General features: G+C 47.2%; 1 protein-coding gene across 2 annotated transcripts in view; it reads left to right on the top strand.

The window, feature by feature from the left end:
* Positions 1-20775: 20775 nt before the first annotated feature.
* ABHD14B (abhydrolase domain containing 14B) overlaps positions 20776-21466 on the top strand; it is a 90655-nt gene continuing 89964 nt past the window's right edge. The window contains exon 1 of one of the 2 annotated variants that reach the window (XM_085625178.1): positions 20776-20902. The gene's annotated coding sequence lies outside the window, so the exon portion shown is untranslated. The remainder of the gene's footprint in view (positions 20903-21466) is intronic. The other variant, XM_085625179.1, reaches the window with a different exon arrangement.

The following is a 21466-nucleotide window of genomic DNA, read 5'->3' as shown; positions in this document are numbered from 1 at the left end:
AACAGGAGCAGCTCCCGTGGCGTGAGCGTTGTGTTTTCTGGAAGCGAACTAAAAACGCGTAGTGTGGCGAGTACACAAGCCAAAGTAAAAAGAGGGGACTTTTCGTTTCAACAATGGCGAAATAAATTTTTAATGTATCCTTGATTATTTCGTACACTTGTGTACATACTTCTGATGCATTAAATGCTTGAGACGAAAGAGACATGAAAAGCGCCCACAACATGTTTGGGGCATTTCGGTGCGCTATGTAAGAGAATATGGGTTTCGAAAAACTCCTTTAACGAGGTGAACGAGCGCTGTTGCGCGTGCTACACACCAGTGGGAATGGGCGGTGCAAAGGCGGGTGGTGCACGCGCTCCACAAAGGAGTGGGGTCAAGGGAGCACGGCAGCGAGGTGAAAGCGCGCTGCTGCACGTGCTAGCCGCCAGTGGGAATGGGAGGAGCAAAGGCGGGACATGCGCCCGCCTTTTTCCAATTGCGTGCCGTTTTTTTTAAAAAAAAGCATGCGAAAGCCAATGCCAGACGGGGAAAGCAAAACCACACGCTCTAGCGTGTGGGTAGCTTTCTGAAGCCCGTACAAGAGGTCTCGCGCGTCGCGAGCAGTGCTACGCACTGCAACGCTAGGCGCGAGACCTAAAAAGAAAAGCTAATAAAAATGAATGTAAATTGAATAAAACGGCAACTATCACTTAGCTATATGTACTGGCACGTATTTCATAAGTATTAGAGCAGCAATCTGATGTGTCCAAAGCGGATGCTTAGATCAACTGAAGAATTCAATAGGAGATCTTCCATTACGGTCGAATTGCCTCCTGTTGTCTTTACAACTGCCAGAAGCTACTCTGCACACAGCACAGCTTTTAAAAGAGAAGCCTTGGAGGGTTCTAGTTCCAGCCCTTCTTATGAGGTATGACAGCCTCTTGTGAGTGAGTAGTCAATGTGTGACTCTCACTCACAATGAGTGAGACTTGAGATCTGTGAGATTATGACTACCTTCTTGATGTACCTGATCTTTCTTTAAGCACGAGAGGAAGAGCCTCATCTCAAGAAAGAGGCAGCTTCACGGTACCATTTCTAGAAAACAAAATGCTGTGTTATCACTTGAAATTTTTGGGAATCTCAAACATCTGTTTTTATTTCTATGCATATTCCAAGCCACTTCCTGTCTGGGAGTTTATAACTTACGTGGATATGTAGACTATGACCCTACAGGTCTTGACTTATTGCTTTGACCACAGTATCTTTGATGGCTGCCCCATTTCCTCAAGCATTTAGTATAGGAGGAAGTGCGTACTGCAGGGTTAGTACCCATGTCTTTGTTTTGATTAACTCTCAAATGAAATTTAATGCAGCTTCCTGTGGCTGCGCTTTTGTCAGCATGGTACAAGAATGCCAAATTTTGGGTTTTTGAGTATCCTCTCTCTGCCTCTGATGCTTTCATCTCCCTTCTCTTTCCACTAACTCAGAGGTCTTCAAACTTTTTGATGCTGAGACCCCCCTGTCAAAACTTTTTAGGCTTAAGGACCCCCTCCTGACAAAAAAATCCAGAACGTGCCACGCCTCTTCATTGACAACTATCGACAGCCATAAACGCCCCCAATTCCCAGAGCAAATCATTTTCACAGTGGCGAAATAATATTAAACAGTATTTAGCAAACCAAAGGTCATTGAGTGTGGGGGCGTAGTCAAAGATGTGGCTAAAAACAAAGGGCCTCATTTATGAGGAATTGGCGTAGGGCAGCTTTGCAAGTCTTCTTGCTGCGCTGCCCTACGCCAGGCAGGAATGCACCGTATTTATGAAATATGGTGCTTTCCTGTCCTTTCCCCCTGCTTTTGTACACATATTGCTGTAGGCAGGATTTTTTGTGTGCAGGAAGGGGCATCTTCCTGCACAAAAACAATCCAGAGAGGGATTTTCCTCTTTCTATGTGTGCTGCATTCTGCACACATAGAAAGAGGAAATAACATGGAGAAATGAAAACATTTCTCCTCATTTTGCCTGCTATGGGGAGGAGTAAGGTTTTGCTTCTGCCCCAGGTTTACATGGTTTTCAAAATCTGGGTCAGCGTCAAAATCCATTGGTGTTGCTTGGGAACACCCATTGCAATGCCCATGGAACGCCTACTTGACATACAGTAAGGCAACGCAGCAACTTGCACTCCACGTCTATGAGGCCATGCAAAGCCACGCAGAGTGACTTTGTGCTGCCTCATAGACATGATTGAGACGCTTGTGCCGCTGGAGCTTCAAAAAAAAGTGACCCTCAGGCTGTTCAAGCCTCTCATAAATCAGCCCCAAAATATTTTATTAGTTCTTTAGGTCCTTCACCATCAGGTAGCTACATATAAAACAAGCATTGGCATAGCCAATAGGTCTCGCCTTTGGGACCTTATAAGTGTTTAGCCATGCAACAGTTGCATAAATAAATACTTATAAGGTCCCAAAAGAGAGACCTATTGGCTATGCAAAGAAAGTGAAAGTGATCGCGATCACGATCAAACATCAAAGCGAAAGTGAAAGTAATTGTGGTAAAGCGCGGCGCGCACACATGTACTGTAGCTCTAGGCTGGCCTGGTAGCACTTTTTGGAGCCCTCTCAATAAGTCTCGCCAGACCAGCGCATGCGCTGGGTCAGGCGAGACCTAATAATGGGTAGCTTGAATTAAAAATAGATTTTAAAAAGTTGTTACTCAGAGGGAAATGCACTTTAGTAAATTATGAAACCTCTATTAGTTAATGCACTGCAGAGGTCTGTGTATAACCAGAGAGCCATCAGAATTAAATCTGGTTGGTGTAGAGGAGAATAGTGACTTGTGTATTTTTAGTGCTACAAGGTCACAGCCTGTGACAGAAAGCAACTTGAATGTGTAAGTCATTATTTTATGCTTCCATTACAGACATTATAAGAGAGACTGCTACAAACTGTGCAAATTATTTTAGGAAAAAATGGAGCTTCCAAAATGTAGATTTTTGTGAAACATGACCATAAGTAATGATTTTCTTTTTTGCATAACTGTCCCTTCAACACCTCCTCAGGGGTACTAAGTGCTGTGTAAATACAATTATGATCAAAAACATGCACTTCACAGCCCAGTTCTAAAACTCTTAGTACTACCACTCAGAAAACACAAATCTTTGACATCACAATGCTTGGAGTGAATCGAGCAATTAAAGCCAGGACTGCTCCCAAGCACCTTTTACATTTTCAGATTAAATCATAGCACAGATTTGCATTTTAATTAGGAAAGCAGGAACCCTGGCACAAGGAACTGTTTTACCTGTCTGCCAGGCCACTTCATTTCACAGCACAGAAGCATCAATTAACTTAAGCTGAAGCATTTTAAAGATCAGAATAAAGCGTCCCAGATGGTCGAGCACACATGTTCTGGATAACAGGTAGAAACGACGCCTGGAAATGCTCGGCCCCCTTCCCATGACTCCACGGCCTTTCTGGGGGTCTTGCCCCACAGTTTGAATACCTCTGCACTAACTCTTCCTCCAGCTAATGCCGTAGGCACTGGAGACAACATCTGCATCTAGGGTGTGGCACCCTTTGGTGGGTGGTACTCCAGGATATGAATGAACAAAATCTAAATAATTAGTAAAATATAAATTCTTCTAGGTGAAAAGTGAGATTGCAGAAAAATCTGCTAAGTGTCCAGCATTGTATAGTGACATAAGGCACCCAAGGGAATTAGCTGAAAGGTTGAATATGGGTTGGGATTTGAAGACAGTGCAGGCTCCGTATCATGAGATGGTGTTGATGGCAACATTGCACCACTGTTCTAACCACATAGGTGGAAGCTCTTATTAAGCTATCTCGTACCAAGGGTGATGGCAGAAGATATATTTGTCTGTCTTTGTTTTTGATGGAACAGCCAGGTCCTTGAGGTGAACAGATGTTCTATCTGGTTAGAATGGATACACCAGCTGGGGCACTAGAATATGGGCAACGTCAGGAAAAATATTCCCAATCTCTGATGTCCAGTTGTCAAGACCACAGCATCTCTAATAACCTCCTTCCAAGAAGTTGTCGAATGTGAACTTATCTCACTCTAAAAGGCCTTTATGTTAGTTCCAAGACAATGACCGAAGTAATTGCGCCAGTCGTGGCCTGGAGCCAAAAAGGCCAGAACAGTTAGCTGTTTTTAGGTGTAGATAAAGTAAGTGATGAGATGGTCTTCCTCAAAGGAGGAGTTGCAAAGACTGGCATGCCACCTGGATGGAGAAGGTGGTCCAAATGAAAATGAATAGATTCTTCTCAGACTGTGGCTAGAGCAACAGAAGAGCAGTCCACCCGGGTGGCAATGACCACCTTTGGGACATTTGTGACAAAGAGAGGAGAGGCCCTGAAAGCTAGCCACTCATCAACTGGATATTCGGGGATCGAGGAGTGGGCCCATCAGATTAAGACAGGGATATTCAGGCATATCCCAAGTGGACATGAGACTAGAGATTTCAAGAAAGCAATACTGCAGAAACGTGAAAGGCTGTTCACTTTCTGGTTTTAGTGCGGAGAAGACATACGCTCCAAAACCCAATCCAGGTGTCAGAGAAGTGTAAGGTATACTACACACTGGAGTAGCAGGAAGTGACACGGCAGACCTAAGGAAAAAAATTCGGACCGCTGAAGAATAAAAACCTCAGCACCAACCAAGGCACCCACAAAGCCTGCTTCAGCTCCTCAAAGAAATACCATTGCCAAGCTGGAGACACCAGAAAGCCTGAAGAAATACCTGAATATGCTGCCAGACCTGGTAGCCTTCAAAATAGGAAATCAGAGGGCCACCAGTTGAGAGCTACTCTAGACACCGGCTCCCAAATTTCTACCATCTCTGAGATCATGTGCAAGCAGTGCCTCCCCAACTGCCCTTTGAACCACTAAGAGTAGCCATCAGTGGAGTGGGAGAGTGCTTTTGCCCCTTCCTGGGGATCATACACTCCAAGTGTGCACAACAAAGGAGATTGCTTTGGCACATAAAAAACGGATTATCCTTGTACATGTGAACTCCTATCTGCCAAGCGCCTTCCCTATACTAAATCAGCAATATTTGGTGCTCGTGTCAAAATGTGGCATGTCAAGATTGTACAAAATTTTGAAAATTTCCTGGACAAACACTCACTATAGTACTCAGCATGGCTCTAGATGGAGCAAGCCAGGAAAGCACCATAGATGGGCCCTGTGGAGGAAGTCACCATGCCCAGAGGACAAGCCGTGGCCATTCTTATGCATGGATGCCAAATGGTCCAAAGAGTCTCTTCTGTGTTGAAGGTCGGCTCCAAAAGAATTGTCCTGTTGAAACTTCAACAAGAGATATCCTGCCAGGGGGTGTCTTGGTGTGGAGCTCCATGGTACCCATAGGACATTGGACACATTTAAACATTCCACTGCCAATCTCGAACCATACCCAACTACTCGTTACCATATCAGGAGAAATGAATCTGGCAGAGACCTACCTGCTAGTCATAGTAACACAGGAAACTGCCTGGACATGAGATAAGCTGACGTTCGATGCCAACTTCCTGAACTTTGAAGGCCTCTTAATGGCAAGGATTGTTAATGAAAGTCAGCATTGCAAGATGGCAGAGTGGCTTACTGTTTTTTTAATAGGCAATTGAGATGTGGGAGAAGCAAGTAATGTTGAGCTCCAGGTCCACCAGAACCCTTCAGTGAGAAGTCCTGATGCATTGCCCCTGCAGATAATAAAGATATGTGGTGACATCTGCTGGAACCCAGAGCATCTATGGTCATCCAGCAATCGCCAGTCCATTAGAATAACAGTGAGGAGCATAGATGCATAGATCGCCAAAGCTTCAATAAGTGTGCAATCTCAGACTAGTATACAGTGCCGAGAGTAGATGATGCACTGGACAGCCTCACTGGAAGCCTTTGGTTCTCTTTACTGGCTCTCTGTGACTGAATATTGGTTGGGTGAGGTAGACGAAGAGAAGCTGGCGTTCACTTGATCACTGGTTTTCTCTATGTTTAGAAGGATGCCACAACAACTTTCTGATCCCCAGTCGTGTTCCAGAGATATATGGGATGCACCATTGGAAAAATAAAACTAATATAAGTACTCTCCTACCTAAATGGCATGACTATGCTCGGAAAGTCAGTTAAGGAGCGTGAAAAACCCCCGGAAAATCCTAGATCTGCAAGCGCATGATTTGAAGTGGTTTCTAAGAAGGTGGTGACTGTTCTTCTGATTTAATGTCAAGTACATGGGATACATCTCCTCAGATAAAGGAGTTGAGGTAGACCTTACAAATATCCAAACTGTTCAGACTTGCCGTCCGCCGTACACCTTGAGGGAACTGCAGATCTTCCTAGGATCCTGCAGTTCCTGCTGATGCTTTGTAACTGGTTGTGCTGACCTCAACAAACCTCTCCCCGAAATGACTTGGGCATAACCTTAACCTCCAAACAAAATGAAACAGAAAAAGCCCAGTCATCCCCATGAACTGTCTTATCACAAGCTTCGAGAGCTCTTTTGAATCAGGTGGTCCATTAACTCTGGTCTTGCTTTCAAGACAATAACTGACAGATGGTCTCGATCACCTTTCCTTGCTTTTAGTGAGCCCTCCACCGCCATGTAGATGCTGGCTTTGAATGTTTAGGTGCTGCCCTAGTGGTGGTGAAGGAGAATCAGGCTAGTAGCAAAACCTCTCACAGTCTGTCGTAATGAACTTCCAGTTAACAAGGCTGAGTTCAGCTCTATGTGGTGGGCTGTGACAGAGAGAATTTGCAACTACCTCTGTGGGGTCCTTATATGACTCACAATCCTTTGAAATATGTGAAGACAAGCCGGTTCCCACTGGGCACCAATGTGTCACTGCTCTTTCAGCAAATGCCTTTCAGCTTCAATATCTGTCAGGGACATAGACACAGACTTCCTGCTTCTGAAGGAGAGTAACCGAGCTGGGTAGAATTATCTGCAACAGCTAGGAAAACACCATGCTTTCACCATGTGCCCACAACCAGTCCACGTGGTCACTGAAATTGAGATCCCAGAAGCCGGATCTGATAACTTTCCAGTGACCAAATGCAACCCATCTGAATTGGATCTGACTACTGTACCATGCCTACATAATTAGGAAATCCTTGCTGCCCAGCTGAGACGTCCTATCATCTCCATCATGCTTAATGCAAAGGAGATAGAAAAACAATGTCATCTATCAAAGGCACACATCTGGAGATAAGTGCCATCATTTGATTCTTAGATTGTCTGACTATTTATGGAAGAATGTTAAACCTGGAGAGCCAGAACCCTCAATCACACATTTTCTAGAAACTAGTCCTGCTCCAAAAGTTTCAAGCAACGGTGTTAAAGTCTCATTGCAATGGACATCCTGAATTTGATTGAATCATAGATTTAGTAAAGAAATTATATTACTGGGCCCGCCAAGCCTACAATGCGGTTCAACACTGTAAGACCTGAATATACTACATGGTTGGAAGAGACTACCCCACAGAGGTGCCAGAGTGAAGCGTATTTAGAGCTGTGGACCACAGGCTTGGCATGCATTGACTTCCTGGCTCAGGCTCCAGGCAGCAAAGGTCTTGAGAACATCCTTGTGATAACCAAACACTTTACCACTTATGCCACAGCTTTCCTCTGTAAAGACCATAACATGTCCACTGTAGTAAAAGTCCTTTGAGAGACATTCTTTTTCAAAATACATGGGCAGCTAGACTGCAAAGTGATCTAGGTCAAGACTTCGAGATCTACCTCATCAGGTCAGTACTATAACTGATAAGGGTTATAAATCTAAGATCAACACCCTACCATCCACAAGTCAAGGAACAGACCGCTAATTTTCAACCCAACTCTTCTAGATATGATAGGCATATTGACGACACCTCGAAATACAATGAATATCCTGTATGTCTCAATGTAAATGCCTGCCTATGACTATACTAGGAACAAAGCCAATTGGATTTCCTATGTTTTTAGAGTGCATGGGTGCCCATCAGTATCTGCTGTGGAATTTTTGGCTATTGAAATGGCCCAAAACCTTAGCTGAAGTATGCGATTGAACTAAAGAGACAGGTTCAGACTGCATACAAGTGGGAGGAGCTTTTTTCTTATCTGAATGTAGAACTAAGGCAGATACCATGTAGCTTTGGTTCAGTTCATGCATGTTTCATTTGCATATTGTTAGCATCCCCAATCACTATCTTCAAAGGGTGTAGCTAGCTTATTGAGTGGCATCCAGAACTCAGCAGCAAGACTCATCCTCGACCTCCCTAGAAGAACCAGCATCACACCTCATCTCAAAGCTCTCCACTGGCTCTCCATCCAAAAAAGATGCCTCTTCAAACTCCTCACACATGCCTACAAGTCCCTCCACAATTGTGGACCCGCCTACATCAACAGCCGCATGACGTACCACCAACCAGATTGCCGCTCCTCCTCCCTTGCCCTGGCCCACGTTCCCCACATCCGTAGGAGCCACTGCATAGGGTGTTCCTTCTCCTATCTCACCGCCAAGTCCTGGAACGACCTCCCACTCCACCTACACACCTCCCCATCGCTTGAAGACGTCAGGAAAAAGCTTAAGACTTGGCTCTTCGACTGAGGCTCACAGAAACCCAGCGCCTGGAGACCCACCAGGGTGACAAGTTGCACTCTACAAAAACCTACTGATTGATTATGGACATCAGTGGGCCAGTATAGAACTGCATTGCTATTATTTTCTGCATATGACTTATTCTCCACTTTGGGCATGCTGGCGTTGCTGTATCTGTTGCTTCACACATATTCATTTGCTTTTCAGATTTCGATCTTCAGCATTGGCATAGCCGTGATACATTTGGGGATCCGGTCACAGGTAATGAGGGAAAATATGTTGTTGCATATTCAGGATTATGGACTGGGGATGCAAAGCACTTCTGCCAATGGTGTCTCAGCCCTTATTGAGTCTCTACCATCATGAAGTCACCCTACAGCCCCTGGGTCCTCCTGTACAAAAGTCTTTTGTGGTTATTGAGCCTGCAATTTTTAGAAAGGTCCAAAGCCAATTTCAAAGAAGAAAAAGTCTTTCCAACTCATAAAAGGGCTTTTACGATCAATTACGAATCGCATACAGAAGGCGCATGGAAAGGCGTCTTCTCCTATTTGGGATTCAAAATGTAATCTTGATGCGGCAGTTGGGGTGGTACCTAATTCACAAATTTTGTGGAAGCTTTCACTGTGGGGTAGATTGTCATTTCTAAATCATGTCAACGAACTTGGGGGGAGCAAGCAGTGACCCATGGGCCCAGTGTCTCCTCCCTCTGATGTCTTCTCAAAAGGGAAACTTTTTTTAATAACACATTTTATTAATTTTGGTATATTTTAGACATCTCGAACTTTTAAACAGTAACAGAAAACCTGTGGCGTATAAGTCCCCTGTTTCTCTCCCAATATTCCCCCCCAACTGTCTCCCCCCACCAGCCCCCACACCTCTAGTTACATATGAAAATTGTCTATGGGTCAGCTCCCGTATGCCCGGATTTCCCAGCCTATTGGCGCTGTCTGCATTGGGCTAGGGTCAAGTGTAATGCCTCTGTAGTCAGCTAATTTCTTCCACATTTTGGCGTGATGGGGACTGCCACTGGCTTCGTACTCAGGGATCTCCCTGCTCATGCACCAGTCCAGACCTCCCCACACGACCTCCGCGGAAGGAGGGTCGCTATTTTTCCATCTACGAGCGATGTCCTTTTCTAATCAGATCAATGTTAGTTCATATTGATCCAAATTTAGGTCCATAGTGATGAGAAGGAGGGCCAGTTTTGGGTCGAGGGGCATAGTCGTCGCCAGGACTTCTCCCAAACAGGCAAACACGCCGCCAGAATCTTTCCAAACTCCCACACGACTATGTGGTGTGTACAAGTTCCCCTTCTTGAGTGCCGCAGCGGAGGCAGGAGGGAGAAGCAACAACTCCCATCCTCCAGAGTCTGCACCTCGTAAAGTAGGTCCGGTGTAGTTAGTTCCATTGGATTAGTCAGAGTCGAGTTGCAATCACTGCGTGACGCGTGAAGGTCAGGGCCTCCACCTAGCCCTCATCAGCCATGGCACCTGTAGTGTCCTGCTGCAAACGTTCTAGTGTCTCAGCAGGCACTTGTTTACCCGCCACTCCCTTGAGGGCGGTCCGTACACCCACCCCACAGCCATCCAACACAGGTGTCACCTGTCAGGTGACCCTGCCAATAAAAAGAGTCTGAGCGCACGTGTTCCAGGCCAGTTCCCATTACCATAATGCTGTGCCTGTGTCGTTTGTGTGCCTTCAAGTGGGTCTAGGGCCCAAGACACTACAGCACCCAAGTCGCACTCAAGGTAAGGCGAAAGTCCCTGAATGAGTCAGATGTGTGGTGTACAGAGTTCAATAAATCTGTGTCACCTTGTGGTCTCCCAGGAGCAATTTGGCCTCCAAGGGATAATACTCCAGGAGGTCTTCTAGACTTGTGATGGGTGGTCTCGGTGTGCGAGGAATCAGGAGGTAGTGATAACATTGGCTGCAATGCAGGTTGTACTCTGTTTGTAACCTCTGATAAGATTTAAGGGTAGTGCCCTCCATCACATCGCCCCAGAACGGAGATGCCTATCAAGTCCCACTTGCAGAAGCTTTCCAGTTATGCCGCCTGTGGCAGTAGGGAGCCTTCCACAGCATTGCCTGCTCTGCGAGTGTGCTCCCCCAATTCCCAGCGCCTAAGGGTCATCTTCCACAGTCTAAGAAACACTCTTGCAAAACTTTTCTTTTAAGGCAGCACTTGTCCATTTAATGGAAATAGGCTGCTTAAAAATAAAATATTTCTCATTTGGTCATGCAAATTCAGGGACGTTGGTCTGTTGGCCCTTTTAGGCTTCAATCCATGCATTCACGGGCAATCACAAGCGGTTGCAAATCATCATTAGACGGGTTGTTTTGTGACTCCAGAGAATGTACTATTTGCAAAGCAACCAACTGCTAAATCGGTTTCATCGCAAATTGAATTCACATTTGCAGGTCAGTCAGTTTGCTAATGGGAGCAGGACGTCACGCCCTAGGTCTCTGGAAGTGATTGAGGATACTATAAAGTTGGGTACACGTTGAGTAATTCATACATTTATTTTTAGTATTCACAAGTCGGGTAGATGCAGGAGAAGGACCTGCCAGTCGCCTCCAATCTCGTCACTTCCAAGAATTCTCATAACTGTTATTTCCACAAATGGAATCAAAACACAATTCTTGTCCCCCGTTAATGTCTTACCAAACATAGGAAAATTCTCCAAGGCTCTTAAGGGCAAAAGTTATTAGTATATGCACTTACATATAAGATAGATATTAACATATAGAAACATGAATGCAAAAGAATAAGATAGAATAAAAAACAAGGAAAAAATATACATTTCTACAATGTCAATAACTAACAAATCCAACATTATATTTCATAATCTTCCATCTGCCAAGGACACCTTCTTTTAATATCCTCACCCAACAAAGGACACAGGACGCGGGAGCGCTTTCGTTTACCTCCTTTATTCTTCTCCTTTCCCTACCTAACTGCCCCTCCCTTTCCGCCTCCTTCGTAGCCCCTCCTTTTCCCTTTCCTGCCTGCCCTGTCTGTGTATCAGGGTCAGGCATAACGACATGACACCTCCCCCCTTTGTACTTTAAGTGTTCACTGTATTTCAGAGTTCTTCAATGAGCCGGACACGTCTTCGAATTGTTCTTCGCGGTCGGCTGGCTTGTATCTGGTCAGGCGAGCTCCTTTCTCTCGTGTTGCCAATTTCCAGCGCTCGTCTGTACTCGTGGTCACTGTTTCTTACTTGACTTGAAAAGTCCATGTTCCAGTCAGGCTCTCGAGCTCGGGTATAGGCAGAGGGGCTGCACCTTTTGAAGTGCGATATGTTTCTGGTCATCCGCTTGCCTCCAGATTCGGCGGTGACCATGGTCCCTTTTCTTCTTGTCACCTGCAGGGGGTGTGCAAGGTAGCGGCTGTCCGCTTTGGTTCTCCTGTCCTGTTTCACCAGCACCCAGTCTCCCTCACGGATGTCGCACGTCTTTGCGCGCCTGCGGTGATCAGCATACTCCTTCATTTTGGACTTCTTGGCGTGATCAAGTTCTACTAGGGTGTCATGTTCTGTGGTTACGACTCGGGATTGTGTGACATCATCCGTAGTCGGGAGCCGGGTGCGTGGGGTTCGCCCGAGCATCAGAGTGGCAGGACATTGGTTTGTAGTGCTGTGTGGCGTGGTCCGGTAGGCTCGCAGCACTTCATTTAGTGCTGGTTGAATTTCACTACGAGCCAGTTCAGCTTGATGTATGGTCTTCTTGATTGTTCCCATAAAGTGTTCCACCATCCCGTTGGCCTGGGGCCACAGGGGAGTGATGTTCCGATGTTTGAAGTTCAAGTGTTTTGCAAAATCTGCAAATTCTTGTCTGTTGAACGGCGTTCCGTTGTCTGTCTTTACCACTATAGGTATTCCCCATGCCGCGAATGCTTCGTCGATGACAGGTATGACAGCAGTCGCTTTGGTGGAGGGAATTTGATGGGCGATGGGAAAGCGTGAGTATTCGTCCATGATGACAACGATGTATTTCCCTGATTTCAGGGGCCGAAGAAGTCGACGGCTACTTGTTGCCATACACTGTCCGGGAGGTCCGACATCTGCAATGGGGCGGGTAATTCCTCTCGGCCCACTAATTGACAGGATGGGCAGCCTTGGAGCGTGGCTTCCACCATCTGGTCAAGGGACGGGAACCAGACGCGTTCTCGTAATGCTTTCTTTGTGGCCACCACTCCTCTGTGTCCTTCGTGTGCCAGGTTGATGGTTCCTTGTCTTAATTTTTGAGGGATCACAATTCTTCGGTCTCTTAGTAGCAGCCTGTCAGCACTGATGGAGAGTTTGAATGCCACAAGTTCTTGAGTGTTGACAGCGTCATTCATGTTTGTGTCTTCTAAGTGTCTCCATGATTTGGTGCGGATTTGGTGCATGATGTTTTGGATTGTGGCATCTTGGGCAGACGATTCACGGACGGCTTCTGACGGGACCGCTGGTGGGCAGGCTTGGTCAATGACGAAATGGAGGTATTCTTCCGCCACAGAGCATCGCACTTGTGTCCGGGTTCGTGGATGTCGCAACATATAGTCTGCCGGGTTTTCTGCCTTCCCTGGCTTGTGGATAATGGTGTTGGTGTAATCTTGTAGGCGAATTCCCCACTGTTCAATCCGTGGGGGCATCTTGGCCCGCGGGTTACCAAAGATGGTTGTGAGCGCCTGGTGATCAGTGATGAGCGTGAAGTGTTTTCCGTATATGAAGAGATGAAAGTGTTCACACGCCCACACAACCGCAAGACTCTCTTTTTCCGGTTGTGAGTAGGCCTTTTCCATGTCAGTAAGGCTGCGACTGGCGTACGCAACAATGTGTCGTTGGTCGGCGTCATCATCATATTGTGCCAGGATTGCACCTAACCCTACTGGGCTGGCGTCCACAGTAATTTCGGTCTTCCGTTTGGTGTTAAAGTAAGCTAAGTTGATGGCAGTGCTCACCGCCTCGTTGATCTTGCTGAAGGCTTGTTCACATGTGGCTGACCATTGGAATTGTTGTCCCTGACGTGTCAGTTCTCTGAGCGGGTAGCTGATGGTGGCATAGTCTTTGATATAACGAGCGCAGTAGCTGGCCATCCCTAGGAATGAACGGAGGTCACTGACATCACGTGGTTGTGGAGTGTCAGAAAGTGCAGATACTTTCTCGGGGTCAGGACTCATGCCGTCCTTTGAGAAGATGTGGCCGTAGAATTTGAGTATTGACTTGTGGAACTCACATTTGTCTCGGTTGAGTGTGAGGTTGGCGTTGAGCAGGGCATAACATACCCGATCAAGTGCTTTGTCGTGTTCTTTCCGATTCTCCCCAAATACCAGTATGTCATCGCTGCAGTTAAATGCGTTTGGGATGTCTTGAATAACACGCCGGACGGCCTCCGGAAAAATCTCGGCTGCCGATGAAATTCCGAAATTGAGACGTTTGAATCTGAAGAGGCGTTGGTGAGTGGTGAATTTGGTAATGTATCTCGACTTCTCATGCAATTCCAGTTGGTGGTATCCCTTGTTGAGATCTAGTTTCGAGAAGAGTGTCTCTGTTTAGGCGCGTGATCATGTCGCTGATGTGGATGTCCTGGGTGCCGCTCTCTCTCGATAGCCGTGTTCGGGGCTCGCATGTCCACACACAGGCGTACCTTGTTGTCTTGACCTTTCTTGGGCACAACCACGACTGGCGACACTCATGGAGTGGGTCCTGTTGATCGCTCTATGATGTCCGCTCTCAGCAGGTCCTGTAATTCATCATCTACTGTCTGTTGCAAATAGAATGGCACTTCCTGTGATGTTGCGCTATTGGTGTTATTTGTTCGTTGATATGTAATTTGACTTTGAAGTGAGTTAATTTCCCTAGCCCACTGAATAGCTTCGGGAATTTGTTGACAATGTCCGGCGAGTCGGCAATCTGCTGCTTCGGGGCCTTCAATTACATGAATGTGTGCTTGGATTTGCCGGTCCTTGTACGTTAGAGTAGTGCGGAACTGTCCTAGACATGGCAGTGGTTTTCTGGATATCCACGTGTAAACTCGAACTGCCGCAGGTTCCTGTCTCGGTTTGGGATTCATGCTCTGATATTCTGTGGCGCAGATGTAGTTGAGCGATGCCCCAGTGTATAGTACAAACTTGGCGGAGTGGCTTCGTATTTGAATGTTTAGTCGCGGGTACTTCTTTAGTCTATCTGGGTCTGCCACCATACACACGTATTCATCACTATCTTGTGATATGGGAGTGAGAAAAGATGACTTCCTGGATGTTGACCGCTGGGATCTGTAAGAGCTGACTGATTGAGCGCTTGACCTTGATGAGCTAGTGGAGCGGTCTCTCCGTCCCTGTACAGCTCTCACATGGTGACGGGATTCTGTGTTCTGTTTGGTCTGTTTCACCTCCGACCGGCGTGTTTGGCAAACAGCTTCAAAGTGATTTTCTCTTCCGCATCGGTGACATTGCTGACCCATTTCCGGGCACTCTCCTGCGTGGGGGTAATCTTGGCCACACCGATAGCACTGCGGTGATTTTCTCCTGGGCTGACTGTTTGGGTCCTGATGCGAGGAGAATTCGCACGATGTGTTCTTGCAAGTCTTCCAGATTTGTGGCGGTCAGGGCGACGCCTCGAGTTGGTGTGAGACTGTATTCGAAGGGCTTGTTCTCTTTTCTCGGTTTTGCTTGCCTCCCTCTTTTTTGCGTGCTATTCGGCTTGGTGATTGATGCGGGTGATCTCTTCTATCTCCTCGAGAGTGTAATGCTTTTTTAGTAGTCGACGACGCAGTGACTCCAATTGGCATCCCTCAATGATACGCAGATGAAGCGCGTCTTCAGTGTTGAATTTGTCGAATTCACAGTATCGGGCCAGGCGCCTGATGCGGGCGATGAAGTCACTCATTGATTCATCCTTCTCTTGTGATGCCAGGTTGAACGTGTAGCGCTCATAGTCTAGGTTCCGTTTGTGGAGAAACTTCCTATCTAGGGCTTCTTTCACAGCTTCGTAGGATTTGGTATTGGTGGCAGGTAGTTCCTTGATGATTTGCCCAATATCTTTCCCCACTAGGTTTCGTAGAGCTATGAGTATTTGATTGGGGTCACGAACTTGCGAACCTGTCATGAAGTCTTCAAAGTCTTCAGCCCAGCTTTTCCATTTGGGCCCCATGCTGTTCCCAGATGTCAGCGTCAAAAGCTTGGGAGGGCGTAAGAAGGATACCCCCATGAGCACCGGTCCTAGCTGCAGGGCATTTTGGGTGGACCCAGTTGCCGTTTGTTGCGTGGAATCGGCCTCTACAGACATGGTGGGTGGAAATGTGACTCAGGTAGACTGTGGGGGCTTCCGGACCGCAAAATTGTAGGTTCTGGGAGGTTTCTTCTGAGTCGCCTGACTCTAAGATGGCCGCCGTGATGAAGTCTGGGTTTAACCAATGCATGGTGCCTGATTTCAAAATGGCCGCCGGAGGGACGTGATGCCTCACTCTTACTGAGTGACTAAACTCTTGCTTCACCAGGGTAGCTATTTGGTCGGACTTACCATGGTCTTTATGAGTTGGGCATCGGTGAAGTCGCGCTCTATGAATCGCGGTGCTCGCGCCCTTCTCTCGCTGCCGGAGTGCTCTGCAACGCGTCCTGGCCGTGCGCTCCTTCTGCGCCTCAGTGGTTGCGGGGAACAAGTGCGGTGGGTCAGCTGATCCCACCCTCGTCGCTAGTTTAATGTCCTCACCCAACAAAGGACACAGGACGCGGGAGCGCTTTCGTTTACCTCCTTTATTAGGTCTCGGCTAGCGTAGGCTGCGCAGACATGCGAAGTCTCGCTGGCGAGATTTAATGTTTTAGGTTAGATTTCTGTAGTGGGCTTTAAGCCCCGCCCCTCCTTTCCATTGGCTGGCATCACCGTTTATGTTAAACGGTGGCCAGCCATTGGAAAGGAGAGTTTCGTGACGTACACTTTTCGCTTTTAGAGCCGTCCCAGTTGGACTGGCTGCCCCGACTTACTGCTGGTGTAAAAGGTTTTCTTATCTTTATGGGGCCAAACACATGGCCCCATAAAGATAAGAAACCAGTCATGCGAGTCAGTCCAACTGGGATGGCTCGCGAGCCAGTCCAACTGGGACGGCTCTAAAAGAGGAAAGAGGAAAAACAACGTAATTGCGAGCGCTTGTTCAGTTGAGTCGCTTATTTATCCTTTCTCTGATTCAGTGTAAATTCGCCTGTTTATCCTTTCTGCGCGTGCTGCGTTAGTCCTTCCTCTAAGCCCTTTGTGCTGTTGCTCATCCTCTTTCCCAGTGCACTTGGTCGCTTGTGTTAAGTCCCTCGGCTCTAATCCATGAAGCCCCGGTGTAGTCCTTCCTCCCTGTTCATGCGGCCTCTTCTCCGCCATGTTGTGAGTTGTGCATGCGCACGCCCATGGCCGTCTCAGAGCCTCGCCAATGTGCCGGAGGCGTTGAGAGCAGGAACGGCAGAGGAGGCAGGGACCCGCAACCCCGTGCAGGAGTACGAGCCTACGCCCCGGCCCACGCCCCTCTCGCACCGGAGTCCCGTACTGGGACCAGCTTAGCCGGCATCGGGCGGACTGCAAGCAAAGCATCGGGTGAGTGAAACCCATGGGGAACAGTGCTTAGGAGCACAGGGAGGCTCTCCTGTTGAGGGGGCTGGGGTGGAGCAGAGTGCGCAAACACGTACTGGGGACCGTTCTGGGTTTTCGGGGAGGCTCAACTGATCTGATGTGTTGTTTTGCTGGTGGAGTATGTGTCGTGGGGTTCAAAAGGCATCTGGAGTGTATGTTTGGGTGTTTTATTTCAGTGCTGGTGGGCGCGCGCATGTGGTAGTCGCATATTTGAAGGTGGGGGGTGGTAGTACTGAGACTTGTGGTTGTGCATTGGGGAGGGATTGTTTCTTGTTCGTTCGTGTGATTTTGGCTGTCGATTGGTTGTTGGTGCATCATGGTACTTTGAAGTAAAATGCTTACTTTTTAATATTGCTAGTTAGTATTGGAGCCCTGTTGCCTGTTTGGTAGTACTTTCTATTTTGGCAGTGAAGAAAATCCAAGCACATAATGTTACATTTGCCCAGAATCAAAGTGTATTCTCTTCCGCCACAGGGTACTTCTAGGACTGCATCTGATACCCTAGATGGTAGGGAGCTCCCGAGATGTCATTCCTGGATCTTCATGATTGGTGGGTTACTCGGGTCCGTCCTGAGCACCTCCTGTACCTCGATAGTCCCCTTCTCCGTAGCTTCTCTCCAGGAGCCACTGCCTCCGCTTAGGCCTCCGCGACCGTCTTGCTCAACACCAATCCCCTTCCATGGTGACGGAGCAAGCTGGTGTCCTTCCTTACCACCCCCTTCTGCAACTTTGTTCTCCCTACAGCGGGGCCCTCCTTCAATAAGATTTGCTTTAAATAAAACAAGCATTAAAAATGCAATAGGTCTCGCCTTGTATTAAGTTAAAGCCATTTGCTTTGCTATACAATACCATTAGCAAAGCAAATGGCTTTAACTTAACCAAAGGCGATACCTATTGCATTTTCAATCCTTGTTCTTCTTCTTTCCCTACCTAACTGCCCCTCCCTTTCCGCCTCCTCCCTAGCCCCTCCTTTTTCCTTTCCTGCCTGCCCTGTCTGTGTATCAGGGTCAGGCATAACGACATGACACTTCTCAACTTTCTATTGCCTTCTGATGTATTCCTTACATTGTTTCTATTTTCTGCATTATGGACTTATATGGTATCACCATGTACCTCAAATAATATCTGAGGTACTAGTTTTCGCTCCTACTCATGCCGTCGTCACCCTTCACTGCTAGTCTCATCCTCTCAATTTGGCAAATTATATTTCAGCCCCGCTTTCTCAATTTGTCATTGTTTTGTGCTTCTTCAATTTGCCCCATCTTTCCTCTTGTTCTGCCCTTCTCTCTCTTGCTGTTGGGAAAAATCCAATGAGAAAGAATTACCAAAAATTAGTACTGCGGTCCATCACCTGCAGCCACCGGCAAACATTAAGCCCAGCCTGCAATCACAGGTTAGATTTCTGTAGTGGGCTTTAAGCCCTGCCCCTCCTTTCCATTGCCTGGCGTCACCGTTTATGTTAAACGGTGGCCAGCCATTGGAAGGAGCGTTTCATGACGTACACTTTTCGCTTTTAGAGCCGTCCCAGTTGGACTGGCTGCCCCGACTTATTGCTGGCGTAAAAAGTTTTCTTATCTTTATGGGGTCAAACACATGGCCCCATAAAGATAAGAAATCAGTCATGCGAGTCAGTCCAACTGGGACGGCTCGCGAGCCAGTCCAACTGAGACGGCTCTAAAAGAGGAAAGAGGAAAAACAACGTATTTGCGAGCGCTTGTTCATTTGAGTCGCTTATTTATCCTTTCTCTGATTCAGAGTAAATTCGCCTGTTTATCCTTTCTGCGTGTGCTGCGTTAGTCCTTCCTCTAAGCCCTTCGTGCTGTTGCTCATCCTCTTTCCCAGTGCACTTGGTCGCTTGTGTTAAGTCCCTCGGCTCTAATCCATGAAGCCCCGGTGTAGTCCTTCCTCCCTGTTCATGCGGCCTCTTCTCCGCCATGTTGTGAGTTGTGCATGCGCACGCCCATGGCCGTCTCGGAGCCTCGCCGATGTGCCGGAGGCGTTGAGAGCAGGAACGGCAGAGGAGGCAGGGAGCCGCAACCCTGTGCAGGAGTACTAGCCTACGCCCCGGCCCACGCCTCTCTCGCACCGGAGTCCCGTACTGGGACCAGCTTAGCCGGCATCGGGCGGACTGCAAGCAAAGCATCGGGTGAGTGCAACCCGTGGGGAACAGTGCTTAGGAGCACAGGGAGCTCTCCTGTTGAGGGGGCTGGGGTGGAGCAGAGTGCGCAAACACGTACTGGGGACCGTTCTGGGTTTTCGGGGAGGCTCAACTGATCTGATGTGTTGTTTTGCTGGTGGAGTATGTGTCGTGGGGTTCAAAAGGCATCTGGAGTGTATGTTTGGGTGTTTTATTTCAGTGCTGGTGGGCGCGCGCATGTGGTAGTCGCATATTTGAAGGTGGGGGTGGTAGTACTGAGGCTTGTGGTTGGGCATTGGGGAGGGATTGTTTCTTGTTCGTTCGTGTGATTTTGGCTGTCGATTGGTTGTTGGTGCATCATGGTACTTTGAAGTAAAATGCTTACTTTTTAATATTGCTAGTTAGTATTGGAGCCCTGTTGCCTGTTTGGTAGTACTTTCTATTTTGGCAGCGAAGAAAATCCAAGCACATAATGTTACATTTGCCCAGAATCAAAGTGTGTTCTCTTCCGCCTCAGGGTACTTCTAGGACTGCATCTGATACCCTAGATGGTAGGGAGCTCCCGAAATGTCATTCCTGGATCTTCATGATTGGTGGGCTACTCGGGTCCGTCCTGAGCACCTCCTGTACCTCGATAGTCCCCTTCTCCGTAGCTTCTCTCCAGGAGCCACTGCCTCCGCTTAGGTCTCCGCGACCGTCTTGCTCAACACCAATCCCCTTCCATGGTGACGGAGCAAGCTGGTGTCCTTCCTTACCACCCCCTTCTGCAACTTTGTTCTCCCTACCGCGGGGCCCTCCTGCAATAAGATTTGCTTTAAATAAAACAAGCATTAAAAATGCAATAGGTCTCGCCTTGTATTAAGTTAAAGCCATTTGCTTTGCTGTACAATACCATTAGCAAAGCAAATGGCTTTAACTTAACCAAAGGCGATACCTATTGCATTTTCAATGCTTGTTCTTCTTCTTTCCCTACCTAACTGCCCCTCCCTTTCCGCCTCCTCCCTAGCCCCTCCTTTTCCCTTTCCTGCCTGCCCTGTCTGTGTATCAGGGTCAGGCATAACGACATGACACTTCTCAACTTTCTATTGACTTCTGATGTATTCCTTACATTGTTTCTATTTTCTGCATCATGGACTTATATGGTATCACCATGTACCTCAAATAATATCTGAGGTACTACAATTTGTCATTGTTTTGTGCGTCTTCAATTTGCCCCATCTTTCTTCTTGTTCTTCCCTTCTCTCTCTTGCTGTTGGGAAAAATCCAATGAGAAAAAATTACCAAAAATTAGTACTGCGGAACACCACCTGCATCCACCGGCACACATTAAGCCTAGCCTGCAATCGCTTGCAACGGCTACTCAGTATGCTTCATAGGGCTCTTACACTCCAAAAAGGTTTTTAACTCTAACTGTCCAGCAGGTGGCGCTGCAGCCTCCGCTCGCATTAGAAATTTCCCTTTCTATTCCACTCGTTCTCTCTTCACAGCTCTATGTCCTTGTTTCATACTATGGGGTGCAATTCGTCTCCTCCCCCCGGACTTTGGATACAGCACTGGACAGAGGAAGACTTGCAGCTCTGCAGGCCTCGGAGGTACAGGTTGGTATCTTAAGCATAAATACAGGTTCCACGTAAATATCGTGGAAAGTTGCACATGACTAGCGTAAGCGACGAAACTCGAAAGATTTTTCTAAAGAAAGTTCTGCTAAACTCCAGGAAAGTTACCCTTGCCTTCTGCTGCAGATGTGTGAGATTGGGTAGAGTGTTGTAATTGCAGTACTGTTGGTGGTACACAAAGAAAGTTTTGCAGTGCGTGCACGCAGGTGTAGTATTTTCCCTTGCTTTGCTAGTGGTGTGCAATAATATTCTAGGAGAGGGACTACCCTTGCCACTTTTCTCAGAAAAAAATATCGGCCATTTGTTCACATTTTAAGTTTCTGCAAAGGCCTGGTCATGATACTTAAATAGAACGTTATAGAATTCAGTCTTTATTCATTGTTAACATGGCTTTTCTGTCTTTGTTTACTTTATCAGTCAAAGTTCATTAAGACAGCTGCAGAACAATTTTAAGTGCTTTTTTTCCTTACATTTATTGTTTAAAGTATGTTTTGATAAGGGGAATAAATACCGGATTAAAGCGATGCTAATAATTTTCGAACTAGC

Source organism: Triturus cristatus, chromosome 9 (genome assembly GCF_964204655.1).
Source record: "Triturus cristatus chromosome 9, aTriCri1.1, whole genome shotgun sequence".
NCBI lineage: Eukaryota > Metazoa > Chordata > Amphibia > Caudata > Salamandridae > Triturus > Triturus cristatus.
Note: the sequence above shows the minus strand (reverse complement) of the source record. Positions and strands in the feature narration are given on the sequence as shown.